Source organism: Ornithorhynchus anatinus, chromosome 7, assembly GCF_004115215.2.
Source record: "Ornithorhynchus anatinus isolate Pmale09 chromosome 7, mOrnAna1.pri.v4, whole genome shotgun sequence".
Taxonomy (NCBI): Eukaryota; Metazoa; Chordata; class Mammalia; order Monotremata; family Ornithorhynchidae; genus Ornithorhynchus; species Ornithorhynchus anatinus.
This window is the reverse complement of record NC_041734.1, coordinates 82,618,804-82,631,403: the sequence shown is the minus strand read 5'-3', so window position 1 is coordinate 82,631,403 and position 12,600 is coordinate 82,618,804. Positions and strand designations below refer to the sequence as shown.

The following is a 12,600-nucleotide window of genomic DNA, read 5'->3' as shown; positions in this document are numbered from 1 at the left end:
TCTCTCTCACTCTTTCCCTCTTTCTCCTTCTCTCTCTCTGTGCATATTTATTTATATACGTTTAAACATGTGCCTTTCTTTTTGCTCAGACTGCCCCATACCCGACTACGCATGCACCCAGCTCTTAGAACAGCGCTTTGCACATAGTAAGCACTTAACGAATGCCACAATTATGATGATGACGATTACACACACACACCCCGCCTCCCCCTCTCCAGAAAATGGCGTACATTATTTGTCTGTGCTGTTGCCAGAGTCCCTCACTCTCTGATCAAGCCATGATCTTGTTCACTGGGTGTCCTGGGGGAAGGGCAGCAATGGGATGATTTGCAGCCTAGAAAAGCAGCCGGAAGGGCCGACATTTCACTGGGAGTGACGGTCGGAACCCGGGGACACCGGCCCCATCGTCCCACGGCCGGGACCGGGCGATACCGGCCCCATCGTCCTACAGCAGGGACCCGGGGACACCGACCCCATCGTCCCCATGGTCGAAGCCCAGGGGACACCGGCTCCCACTGCCTCCCCTGGGCTGTAACTTCTGCCCGCTACCTGCTGGTCAACGTTGGTGACCCTTCAGTGCCCCCGGTTACTCACCTGCTTTCCTCAGGCCGGGCCGTCCCCCCGACCTGCCCTCCATCCCCCAGCCAGGGTCTGTGTCTCCTCTGTGCCCATCGCCCCCTCGGCCCAACTGAGGACACGGGACTAAGGGGCGGAAGCCCAGTGTTGAGCCGTGTTATCTACCGGGCCGTTGGGGGCCACGGGGCTTGGGGGTGCCCGGCCGGCTGGGCGGGGCCGTCCTGGCAGGACTGGATTCGGGTGGGTTGGGGAGATAGGGAAGGAGGTTCAGAGAGGCCCATGGCTCTCCAACGCCTTTCAGGCCTCTCTCCCCTGCCTTTCTCTTCCTTCCCATACCCTCTCCTGCCCTGCCCTCCTCATGTTTGCTTCCTTCAGGAAGTTCAGGAGAGAAGGGGCAGGGGGTGGGGGCAGCTAAAGAGAATGGGGCAGATTCCACTGAAGCCCCAGGAGGTGCAATTCGTGTCCAGGAAATAATAAGAATAATAACTGTGGTATTTGTTAAGCACTTACTCTGTGCCAGGCACTGACTAAGAGCTGGACGCACCAATTATCTTGGGCTGGACACAGTCCCTGTCCCACATTGGGCTCAGTCTTCATCCTCATTTTACAGATGAGGGAACTGAGGCCCAGAAAATTGAAGTGACTTGCCCAAGGTCACACGGCAGACAAGTGGCAGAGCCGGGATTAGAACTCATGACCTTCTGACTCCCAGGCCTGATTCATTAAGAAAGGGGAGAGCAGGGTGGGTCAGGCCCTGACACTTGACAAAGCAAGATACCACGAGAGGAAATTGCTCTTCCAATGGCAACAACCGGTACAGGATGTACTGAGCACCTATTGTGTGTAGAACACTCTACTAAGTGCCTACCAAGTACAGAGAACTGTATTGAGTGCCCACTCATTGGGAGTTGGAGAGTAGCAGATTAAGAGAGCTGATATGTAAGGTGGTAAGATCCTGGAAGCCGGTGGTTTGGAGTTCTTGTGGGCTGTGGGGGCCGGCGGGGAGATGGCCAATTGGGAGGAGGGTTTTGAGGAGAGGTGAGGCGGGTGCTGGTGGGCCACTTGGAAAGACAATCCAGGCAGCAGCGTGGTGGGTGAAGAGGCTGGAGTCAAGGAGGCCACCGAGGAGACTGATCCTATTGTCTGAGCACCGTCCCTGATGGTAACCACTTGGGGTGTGGCCGTCCAATGGCAGGGCTGGGATGTTGCCCCACCCTCGGAGGAGTGAGAAGGAGAAATGCAGTCTGCCCGGCAGCGTGGTTTGGGCTGTTGAGACAGTCCTTGCCTTGCCCAGCACCCAGGGTTGCCCAACCTCCCCCGCTGTTGCCACAACAGGAGAGTTCTGTCCTTCCGTCCGCCCGACCATCCGCCTGCCTCCGCCTCCCTGCACCCATCCGCTCGTAGGGTGACCTGAGAATTCTCTCCCCGGAAGCCTGTCAGGTCACTGGGTGCCCCCTCCAAGAAGTCCATGCACGTTCTGCACCAACATGATCTGTGCCAACATGCTCTGCTCCAACACACTCTGCTCTGACATGCTTTGCTCCAACTTGTTTTGCTCCAATATGCTTTGCTCCAACGCACTCTGCTCCAACACCCTCTGCTCCAACTCGCTGTGCTCCAAAACACTCTGCTCCAACACTCTCTGCTCCAACACTCATCCACACATTCCCACACACACAATTGCTCTGAAGAAATCAGGTGCCGTTTCCAGTTCATAGCTTTCCTTTAAGCCAACTGCTGCTCAGTGGGGTTTGGGAGGCTGAGTGCCAGCCTATGGGGTCCCAAGCGGATGGGCAGGACCCGTGTGGACAGTTGAAATGGCCAGAATGAGGGGAAGTCTCCCCTTTTCCGTCCTCTGGTGGAGAGCACATCCCTGGAACAAGCTGAGGGCCCCCCTCGCTGGGAAAAGCTTTGCCAAGACTCACATCCTCGGGTGGGAAGGTTTTCCGTCAGGTCTAGCCTGACTCCTTCCTGCTGCACTTTGAGCCTGGGCCCTCCTGCCCCACCCTCACCAACCCCCAAGCAGGGAGTAGCTGTTCCCACCGATAGACCTCCTCTTGCCGGCAACCTTCCTCTCACTCAATCAGTCAGTCGTATTTACTGAGCGCTGACTGTGTGCAGAACACTGAACTAAGCACTTGGGAGAGGACGATTCAACAATAAACAGACATCTTCCCTACCCACAACGAGCTCAAAGGCTAGAGGGGAAGACAGACATTAATATAAATAAATACATTACTGTTATTCATTCATTGTCGTATTTACAGAGTGCTTACCTTGCGCAGATCACTGTACTCGGTGCTTGGCAGAGTATAAGAGAATAATAAACAGACACATTCCCGGCCCACAGCAAGTTGTAGATTGTAATCTACAGGGGGAGACAGACGTTATTATTTCTATTAGAAACAAATAACATTACAATATATACTTAAGTGCCCTGAGGCTGGGAGGGGGGACAAATGAAAGGAGCAAGTCAGGGTGAAGCAGTAGGGAGAGGGAGAAGAGGAAAGAAGGGCTTAGTCAGGGAAGGCCTCTTGGAGGACATAAGTGGTGTGGAGCTGGGATTGGGGATAAATGAAGGGAGCAAGTCAGGATGACACAGAAGGGAGTGGGAGAAAAGGAAAGGAGGGCTTAGTCAGGGAAGGCCTCTTGGAGGAGATCTCCTTTCCTCTCCTCTGCCCTGACCTGCCCACCCCTCTCTACTCCATTAAATGAGCCCAGATCCTTCAGAGTCCCACCCTGCAGCCTGCTTCTCCTGACCATCCCTGTGCTGGGCTCCGGGGAAGAGTCCATCCCTGCCCCACATAGGGTGCACGGTCCAAGAAGGAGGGAAGGCAGGGATCTTACTTCCAATTCACAAAAGAAGAAGCCGAGGCCCAGAGAGGTTGAGTGACTTGTCCAAGGTCATACAGCAGGGCAGGGGCAGAGCCAAGGTTCAAACCCAGGTCGCCGAATTCCCAGCCCTTGGCTCTCTCCTCTAGAACATCCCAACCCCTGACCAATGGCCTCAAGGCTCTCTCCACCTGCCGCCTCCTTTTCTCTCTCCCTCCCTCTCTCCACTTCCTTCTCCCACTGCACCCCAGGTCCCAGTCTTCACTCCTCCCAAGCAAACCTCCCAGCTGTCTGCATCCACTTAAACTATCGATCAATGGCATTTATTGAGGGTTTACTGTGTGCAGAACACTTTAGTAGTCACTTGGGAGATACAATCCAACAGTTGGTAGAAATGTTCCCTGCCCCACAAGGAGCTTACAGTCTAAAGGGGAAGGCAGACATTCAAATAAATAATTTACGGGCATGGACATTAGTGCCGAGGGGCTGAGGGGTTGAGGGTGAGTTGAATATAAAGTGCTTCTAGGTCCCAGCTCCAAGCAGAGATGATGCAGAAAGGAGTGGGAGTCATAGAAAACAGAGCTTAATGGGGGGAGGACCAGGGAGGCACCAGAGACCTCCCAGAGCCCGTCTCCCCATGGGGCCCCAGGAGGGAACCTCGTCCCTGCTGGGTCTGGAGAGCTGGGCCCTCCGTGGAGCCAGGGAGCCTACAGATCTCCCACTCTAGCAGCGGCCTGTCCTCTCTGCAAAAATCCCCTCTTTAGGCAGCCCCCAGTTCTGTGGTCTGGGCAGTCCTGTGAGGAAGCTCCAGAAAACTTTCTGACTTCCTCAGCCTCAGACCATCCCCGAGTCTGAGAGAGGCCGGAGGTCACGGCTACGAACCGTCTCTGGGATGGGGGGGTGGATAGGAACCATCCCGGAGTCCTGGGTGGGGACAGGAGGTCACGGCCAAGAACAATTTCTGAACCCAGTGTTTATGGGGGATCACAGCCATGAACCATCTCTGAGCCCCAAAGGGTAGGGCGGGGGCAGGAGGTCACATCCACCAACCATCTCTTTGACCCGGTGTGGGAGAGGAGGTCATGACCATGAACTATCCCTGAGTCTTGGGGGGACAAGAGGTCAGGGCCACAGCATGGTGTTAGTGGATATAGCATGGAGCTGGGAGTCAGAAGGTCATGGGTTCTAATCCCAGCTCTGCCACTTTTCTGCTGTGTGCCCTTGGGGAAGTCACTTAACTTCTCTCTGTACCTCAGTTACCTCATCTGTAAAATGGGATTAAGACTGTGAGCCCCAAGTGGGAGAGGGACTGTGTCTAATCCAATTTACTTGTATCTACCCCAGCAGTTAATACAGTGCCTGGCATATAATAAGTGCTTAACAAATAACATTATTATTATTATTACTGTCTTTAAACATGGGGGTAGGGGGAATTATAGTCACAAACCATTCCTGAGCCTGGCAGAGGAGGAGGTCACAGCCAGGGGAAGCAGCGTGGCTTAATGGAAAAGAGCATGTGTTTAGGAGTCAGATGTCATGGGTTCTAATCCCAGTTCTGCCACTTTTCAGCTGTGTGACTTTGGACAAGTCACTTCACTTCTCTGGGCCTCAGTTCCCTCATCTGTAAAATGGGGATTAAGACTGTGAGCCCCACGTGGGACAACCTGCTTACCTTGTATCTACCCCAGTGCTTAGAACAGTGCTTGGCACATAGTAAGCATCTAATAAATACCATTATTATTATCTCTGAGCCCTGAGAGAGCAGGAGGTCACAGCCAGGAGCCATCTCTGAGTCCGGGGGCGGTGGGTGGGAAGGGGGGATCATAGCCATGAACCAACCCCGAGCTCCCGGGGAAGCGGCGGGGAGGCCATGGAGGTGAACTCTCCCCGAGTCACTGTACTGAACGCTGTAGGAGTAGGAGTGACAGACTGTAGTGAGCGCCCTCTGGGTACCATGTGCTGTATTTAGTGAGGGCTGCCGTTCTAGCAATGACAGTATGTACTGAGCATCCCCTGGACACTGCACTTTACTAAGCGCTAGGAAAAGCAGTCAATGAGTAAGTCAGTCAACCAATCAATCAATAGCATTTATTGAGGGTTGCCTTTGCACAGAGAACCATATTAAGCACGAGGGAGAGCTCAGTGGACTTAGACAAAATCCCTGCTCTCAAAGGGTTTATAATTCAGCACAACAGTAGGATGTGTGGTAAGAGGTACTTCGCCTGTTGACTTATGGACAACTGCAACAGAAAAACAACAGACCTGTAATTAGTATTTGTGAGGGTGCAGGGCGTCATATATGGATTCAGTGGTTTCTCAATTAATTAACTTGTGGATGTATGTAATATCTCTCTTTCCCTCCCCCATCCCTTCCCGTCCTCCCTCCCTCCGTCTCTCATCATCATCATCAATGATATTTACTTGAGCACTTACTGTGTGCAGAACCTTGTTCTCTGCATTTAGGAAAGTACAATACTGCAGAGTTTGTAGATACATTCCCTGCCAACAACGAGATTACAGTCTTGAAGGGGAGACAGACACTAATAAAAAATATGTAATTTGCAATATATAGTTTTTAGTTCTATGTACTCATGGCTTAGTGGGTATGGCACGGGCCTGGGAATCCGAAGGACTTGGTTTCTAATCCCAGCTCCACCACTTTTTTTTTCGTTGTTGGTATTTGTTAAGCACTTACTATGTGCACAACACTGTTCTAAGTGCTGGGGGAGATACAAGGTCATCAGGTGGTCCCACGTGAGGCTCACAGTCTTCATCCCCATTTTGCAGATGAGGGAGGGAACTGAGACCCAGAGAAGTGAAGTGACTTGCCCACAGTCACACAGCTGCCAAGTGGCAGAGCCGGAATTCGAACCTATGACCTCTGACTCCCCAAACTGGGGTCTTGCCACTGAGCCACGCTGCTTCTCTAAGACAAGTACCACTTGTCTGCTATGTGACCTTGGGAAAGTCACTTCACTTCTCTGAGCCTCAGTGACCTCATCTGTAAAATAGGGATTAAGACTGTGAGACCTGTGTGGGACCTGGACTGTATTCAAACTGATTTGCTTGTATAAAAATGATGGTATTTGTTAAGCACTTAGTATGTTCCAGGCACTGTACTAAGCGCTGGGATGGATACAAGAAAACCAAATTGGATACAGTCCCAATCCCATGTGGGGCTCACAGTCTTAATCCCCATTTTACTGATGAGGTCACTGAGGCCCAGAGAAGGAAAGCCGCTTTCCCCAGGTCACACAGCAGACAAGTGGCAGAGCTGGGATTAGAACCCATGGCCTTCTGACTCTCAGACCCGTGCTCATTCCGCTACATCATGCTGCTTCTCTATGCTGTCCCAGTGCTTAGGACAGCACCTAGCATATAGTAAATGCTTAACAAATATCATTAGAAAGTGCTGTGGGGGTTTTGATATACATATAAGTGCTGTGGGGCGAATATCAAATGCTCAAAGGTCACAGATCCAAGTGCATTGACGACCCAAAAGGGAGAGGTAGCCAGGGAAAAGAGGGCTTAATTGGGAAAGACCTCTTGGCAGCCTCGTGACCATAATAATTACTCTGGATATGGGAGAGTGGTGGTCTGGCATTCATGGCAGGGGAGGGAGTTCCAGCCAGAGGAAGAAGATGGGAAAGGGGTTGGCGAAGAGATAGATGAGATCGGGGCGCAGTTTGCAAGTTGAGGCTAGAGGAGGGAAGTGTGCGGGCTGGCTTGTAGTAGGAAATCAGGGAGGTAAGGAAGGAGGGAGCAAGGGGATTGGGTGCTTTAAAGCGGATGGAGAGTAGTTTCTGTTTGATGCAGCAGTGAAAGGGAAACCACTGGAGGGTCTTGAGGAGTGCACATTTTTGTAGAAAAATGATCTAGACAGCAGAGTGAATTATGGACTGGAACAGGGAGAGACAGGAAGCAGGGAGGTCAGCTAGAAGGCCGATGCAGTAATCAAGGAGAGATAGGATAGTGCTTGTATTAATGTGGGAGTAGCTTGGGTAGGGGGGACAGGGTGGATTTTAGTGGATTTTATGGTAGAACTGACAGGAATTGGTGACAGGGTGAATCTGTGAGTTTTCCTTACATGTCGACCCATTGTCTCGATGGGAAATGGAGGTGAAGGTAGGAACCCTTGCCCTCCCAGTGCAACCCTGAGCCTCTGGGGGTGGAAATCCAAGTCACTGTTTCCAGCAGTGGTATTTATTGTACACCTCCTGAGTCCTGAGCACTGGTCTGGGCCCCTAATGTGCAGCTGAGTCCTGCGTGGGGTAAATAATAATAATAGTAGTTATTAGATGAGGAGGAATATGAAGATATTGGCAGTTAAGCATTTACTACATGCCTAGCACTGTGCTAAGGGCCAAGGTAGATAGAACGGAATGGCTTAAGTGCTTGGGAGGTTGAACCCAAGATCCCAGGTATGGTCCCTGCCCTCCAGGAACTTACAATCTCAGTTTTTCCAAGGTTTCCAGGCATTTTCAGGATTTTGCAGCCCACACAAGGCTGAGACAGCCCCAAGCCCCCCCACCGCCCTGCAGCTCATGGCAAGTTGGGATACTGTTTCGAGGTGAACCCTGTTCCTCCTCTTCCTGCCCCTCTCTGTGCCCCCTCATCCTTCCCCTCCACCTTCTTCCAGGCTGAGTGATTTCTGGCCTGGCCGGAACAGCGCCCAGAGGTCAGGATGGGGTGTGGGGGAGGGGACTCTTCCTTGCCTTTCATGGGGGTTCCTAGACAGCATAGCTGGGAGGACCTGGTCAAAACAGACCTCTGAAAGAAGCTGAGCCATCAGAGAGGGGAGAGGGTCTCGGGAGTCTTGGGGGTCTCAGGGGCCAGGTGAGTGGCTCCGGCAGAGCCCGATGATGGAGTCGATGGGGAGGTGGGTGTTGGGGCTCAGGGGGGAGAGGACATCACTTCTGGGGGTCTGCCTGCCCTCCTTCCACCAGTCCCGGCTCTGTCCCATCATTGCTTAGAACAGAGTCTGGCACATAGTGAGCACTTAACAAATACCATAATCATCATCATCATGGGCTTCTGGGTCCCTGTGACCAGTGCCACCTTCAGGCTGCAGTGAAAGCCACCCGGAGGGGCAGAACAGGATCAGCAGCACCCGGGGCCTGGAGTGCAGCCAATGCCCACCGGCGACCAGTGCTCTCAGCAACACGGTGCCGCTGGATGCAGCGTGGGCAGAGGATGGACGGCAGCCGGAGCCCCAGGCTGTTCGGCGCGGCCTCCATCGCGTATATTCCTTATCGTCCTTTTACAGAGGATGGAAAGGCCCGGCGCGGCCCAGGGTCTGACCCCATGACAGGGCAAGGCAGGGGCAGCGGGTGGGCAAGGAGGTGGGCGGACAGGTCCAGGGGGCTTCAGTGCGGCCTCCCGCCCCATATAGTCCTTTTCATCTTTAAATAGAGGACGGAAAGCCCCGGCTTGGCCCAACATCTTACCCCAAGGCAGGGCAGTGTGGCGGGCAGATCGGTCCAGCGGGTGGCCATCGGGATAGGGACCAGTCCCCTCAGGCAGAAACCATTTGGACACCAGGAGGCCCATGAGCAAGCTGGGAATCATAGACAGGCCCGGTGGGTAAAGCCACCGGCACGGCTGAGACCCATCCCCACGGGCTCACACAGGGCAGGGGCCGGGAGAGGTGTCTGACACTCGTCTGTCTGTCCAGAGTCATGCCCACGTGTGCACGGTAAACAACCAGAGTCACTCAGCAGATAAACAGCCGGGACCCCGGGGAGGTGAACTGCTGGATGAGGTGGCCAGGGAGCTGACCTCTGGACCATGCAGGGTGAAGGCAAGGAGGCCGGGGACTCGGTGACTCCTTTGTCCATGTGCGTTGCGGGGACGTGTGGGGTGGCCCTGGTCCCTTGTCTTGTGCTGTCGAGTCGTCTCCAACCCAAAGAGATTCCATGGACCCATGTCTCCCAGAACGCCCACTTCCATCTGCAATCGTTCTGGCAGTGGATCCAGAGAGTTTTCTCTGAAAAAATCCAGAAGTGGTTTACCATTGCCTTCTTCTGCGCAGTTAACCTAAGTCTCCACCCTTGACTCACTCCCGTGCTGCTGCTGCCCAGCACAGGGAGTTTTGACTTGTAGCAGATTGCCTGCCACTCGCTAGCCACTGCCCAAGCTAGGAATGGAATGCGTATGCCACTGCTTGACTCTCCCTCCCATAGCCAAGACTGGTAAAGGACTGGAAACTCTCCAGGTGTGATCTTGAGAGGGAGGCCAAGGCCCCTCCACACCCTAACCCATCCTTATAAGTGGCTCAGCCTGGACTCTGCCTGCAAACACCAGTGGCCCGACAATGCCCGGTGAGGCAGGGGTTCCAGCGGGGCCGGGTCCAGGCTGCTGGGGGGTTTGGCCGCAGAGAAGCAGTATGGTTTAGTGACTAGAGCATGGGCCTGGGAGTCCAAAGGTCATGGGTTCTAATCCTGCCTCCACCACTTGTCTGCTGTGTGATCTTGGGCAAGTCACTTCACTTCTCTGGGCCTCAGTTACCTCATCCGTAAAATGTGGATTGATACCGTGAGGCCCATGTGGGACTGGGACTGTGTCCAACCGAATCTGGTTGTATCCACCCCAGTGCTTAGTAAAGTGTCTGGCACATAGTTAAGTGCTTAACAAATACTGTAATAATAATAATGATAATGAGGTCTGGGAAAGGGCTGTCAGTCTCCACAGATGCTCATGCTTCTCAGAGAAAAAGCATGACCTAGTGAGAAGCACCATGACCTAGTGGATATAACACAAGCCTGGGAGTCAGAAGGACCTGGTTTCTAATCCCGGCTCTGCCACCTGTCTGCTGTGTGACTTTGGGCAAATCACTTCACTTCTCTAGGTCTCAGTTTCCTCATCTGTAAAATGGAGATTAAGGCTGTGAGCCCATGTGGGACTGGGACTGTGTCCAACCTGATTAGCTTGTATCTACCCCAGCACTTAGAACAGTGCCTGGCACATAGTAAGCGCTTAACAAATACCATAAAAAACAAGGGAGAGCTGGAGTCCAGCCCAGACCCGGAGAGCTCCTGGCTTAGCTGACAGAGGTGGTGAACTGTCCAGATGACCAGTGGCCTTGAACCTCCGGGTGGGGAGGAGAGAGGGAAAGAGAGAAGCCTGCAGTCAAGGGGTGAGGACCAGCAAAGCCGGAATGGATAGAAACTGGACCCAGGAGTCAGAAGACCTGGGTTCTAATCCCAGCTCTGCCATTTTCCTTGCTATGAAACCTTGGACAAGTCACTTCACTTCTTTGAGCCTTAGTTTCTTCATCTGTCAAATGGAGATTCAAAACCTATGCCACCCTCCTACTTAATCTGTGAGCCCCATTACGTCTGACCTGATTGTCTCGTAACTGCCCCAGTGCTTAGCACAATCCATGGCACAGAGTAAGTGCTTAACAAATACCACCACTATCATTATTCTTCTTATTATTATTGACTGTTAACCTGGCCTACATCGACATCCATGGATCTTTCCCATCTGTGGCAGTTGGGATTCCAAAGGGCTCCCAAGTCTGGAAGCATGGCCCAAGTCTTTAATACAGTGCTGTGCACGTAGGAGGTGCTCGGTAAATACCAATGATCGATTGGAGGAGCCAAGACCTGTGACCCCTACCCACCCGGGTCATCAAGTAAGGATGAGCCAGGCCTTAGGGAGCTGTGGGAGCTTGATTACTGGCTCAAGCACCCAGGGGAGAAGGAGATAGATCATAGACTGAGTAGGACCCTGCTGGACAGGGCAAGGAGGATGTGGGGGTGGGCCTTATAAGGGAGAAGGGGGGGGGGGGGCAGCTCGAGAGGAAATCAAGGCAAAATCAAGGAGGTGGTAGGGCTGGGTTTCCATTCACATTGATGGGCTTTGGACGGAGTGGGGGCAACCGGACAGGAACAAGTCAGGAGGAGCGCTCCTTAGCTACCGGATGGACCGGCAAAACTCGCCCCTCTGAAGGGTGACTCTGCACACCGGGCTGGGCGGCTGATGGATGCCCTCTTCTGAGCCCTTGGGAATGCACAAGAGAGGTTGTAGACATGACCCCTGCCCTCAAGGAGCTTCCAGGTGGACAGAAACCTTCCAAGAGTAAATCTTTCCAAGAGCCAGCCATAGGCCGCACAAGCGATAATGGGCCAGCGAACTCGTACATCGTGGGCATCACAGAACTCTCCCAAACGCTTAGTACAGTGATCTGCACACAAGAAGTGCTCAAATATGATTGATTGAACAACAGATCAGTAATCCCTGCCGAGGTGGCAGTTGGGCGAGGTGTCCCGGAAGGGTTATCTTTGGGTCTCTCCTAATTAGTTTGATCCGATTAAGCGCCGGGCCGCACCCGGCAGTCTGAAGGAGAGGGAAGACAAGCCGACAAACAGCCCAACCCGCAACTCCTTGGGTGATGACAGACGATGACTGAACCCCAGGGGCCCGGGAGTGAATCCTCACTGGGGGCTCCCTGTTTACCTGCTGCTGCGAATGCATCACGCCTGGCACCTGGCACCCTAATTACACGTTGACCAAACCACTAATTCCAAGGACGGCGGGGAGCGGGGCGTGAGTCCGCAGGCTCCGAGCGGCCTGTGGAATGGCCGGGGATCTAGAACCTCCCTGGCCAGGGAGTCGGGATGGGCGGGCTGGACAGATGGGTCGGATGGGAGGGCTGGGCTACCATGGAGATGGGCTTCCCGGATTCCCACCCTCACAGGGGGCAAGGTGCCCCCTCTGAGGCTGGAGGGAGGCAGAATCAGGACAAGCAGTAGGGACGGCTTTTCCCACGGAGCAAGTGAGCATGGGGAATCCACCTGTCCCCACGCCTAAAAGCTGGAGTCAAAGACTCCATCTGGGCCACAGGAGTTTAAACAGAAGTAAAGGCAAGGGTCTGTTCTGGGTCACTGGGGAGAGTCGAGGATGGAGGGGGAGAATCAAGGGTGTTGGATGCGCCATGCTGGGTCACTGGAGGAGAGTCAGGGATGGAGAGGAGAGACTCCCTCTCCCTTCTGCATTGCTCTTCCTTGGATCCGTTCCCTTTAAGCACTTGATCAGCCCCAAAGCACCTCTGTCCATATTTATAATTTATTTTAATGTCTTTTCCACCTGTAAACCGTAAGCTCCTTGTGGGCAGGAACTCTATCTACCAACTCTACTGTACTGTTCTCGCCCAAGCGCTTAGTACAGGGCTCTGCACACAGCAAGGGA

The 12,600-nt window shown here is 53.4% G+C and overlaps 1 non-coding gene across 1 annotated transcript; it reads right to left on the bottom strand.

The window, feature by feature from the left end:
• Positions 1 to 9,502: 9,502 nt before the first annotated feature.
• Positions 9,503 to 9,640, bottom strand: LOC114813535. Its single transcript, XR_003761252.1, has one exon. It is a non-coding gene; the product is annotated as a small nucleolar RNA SNORA7 (small nucleolar RNA).
• Positions 9,641 to 12,600: the final 2,960 nt, after the last annotated feature.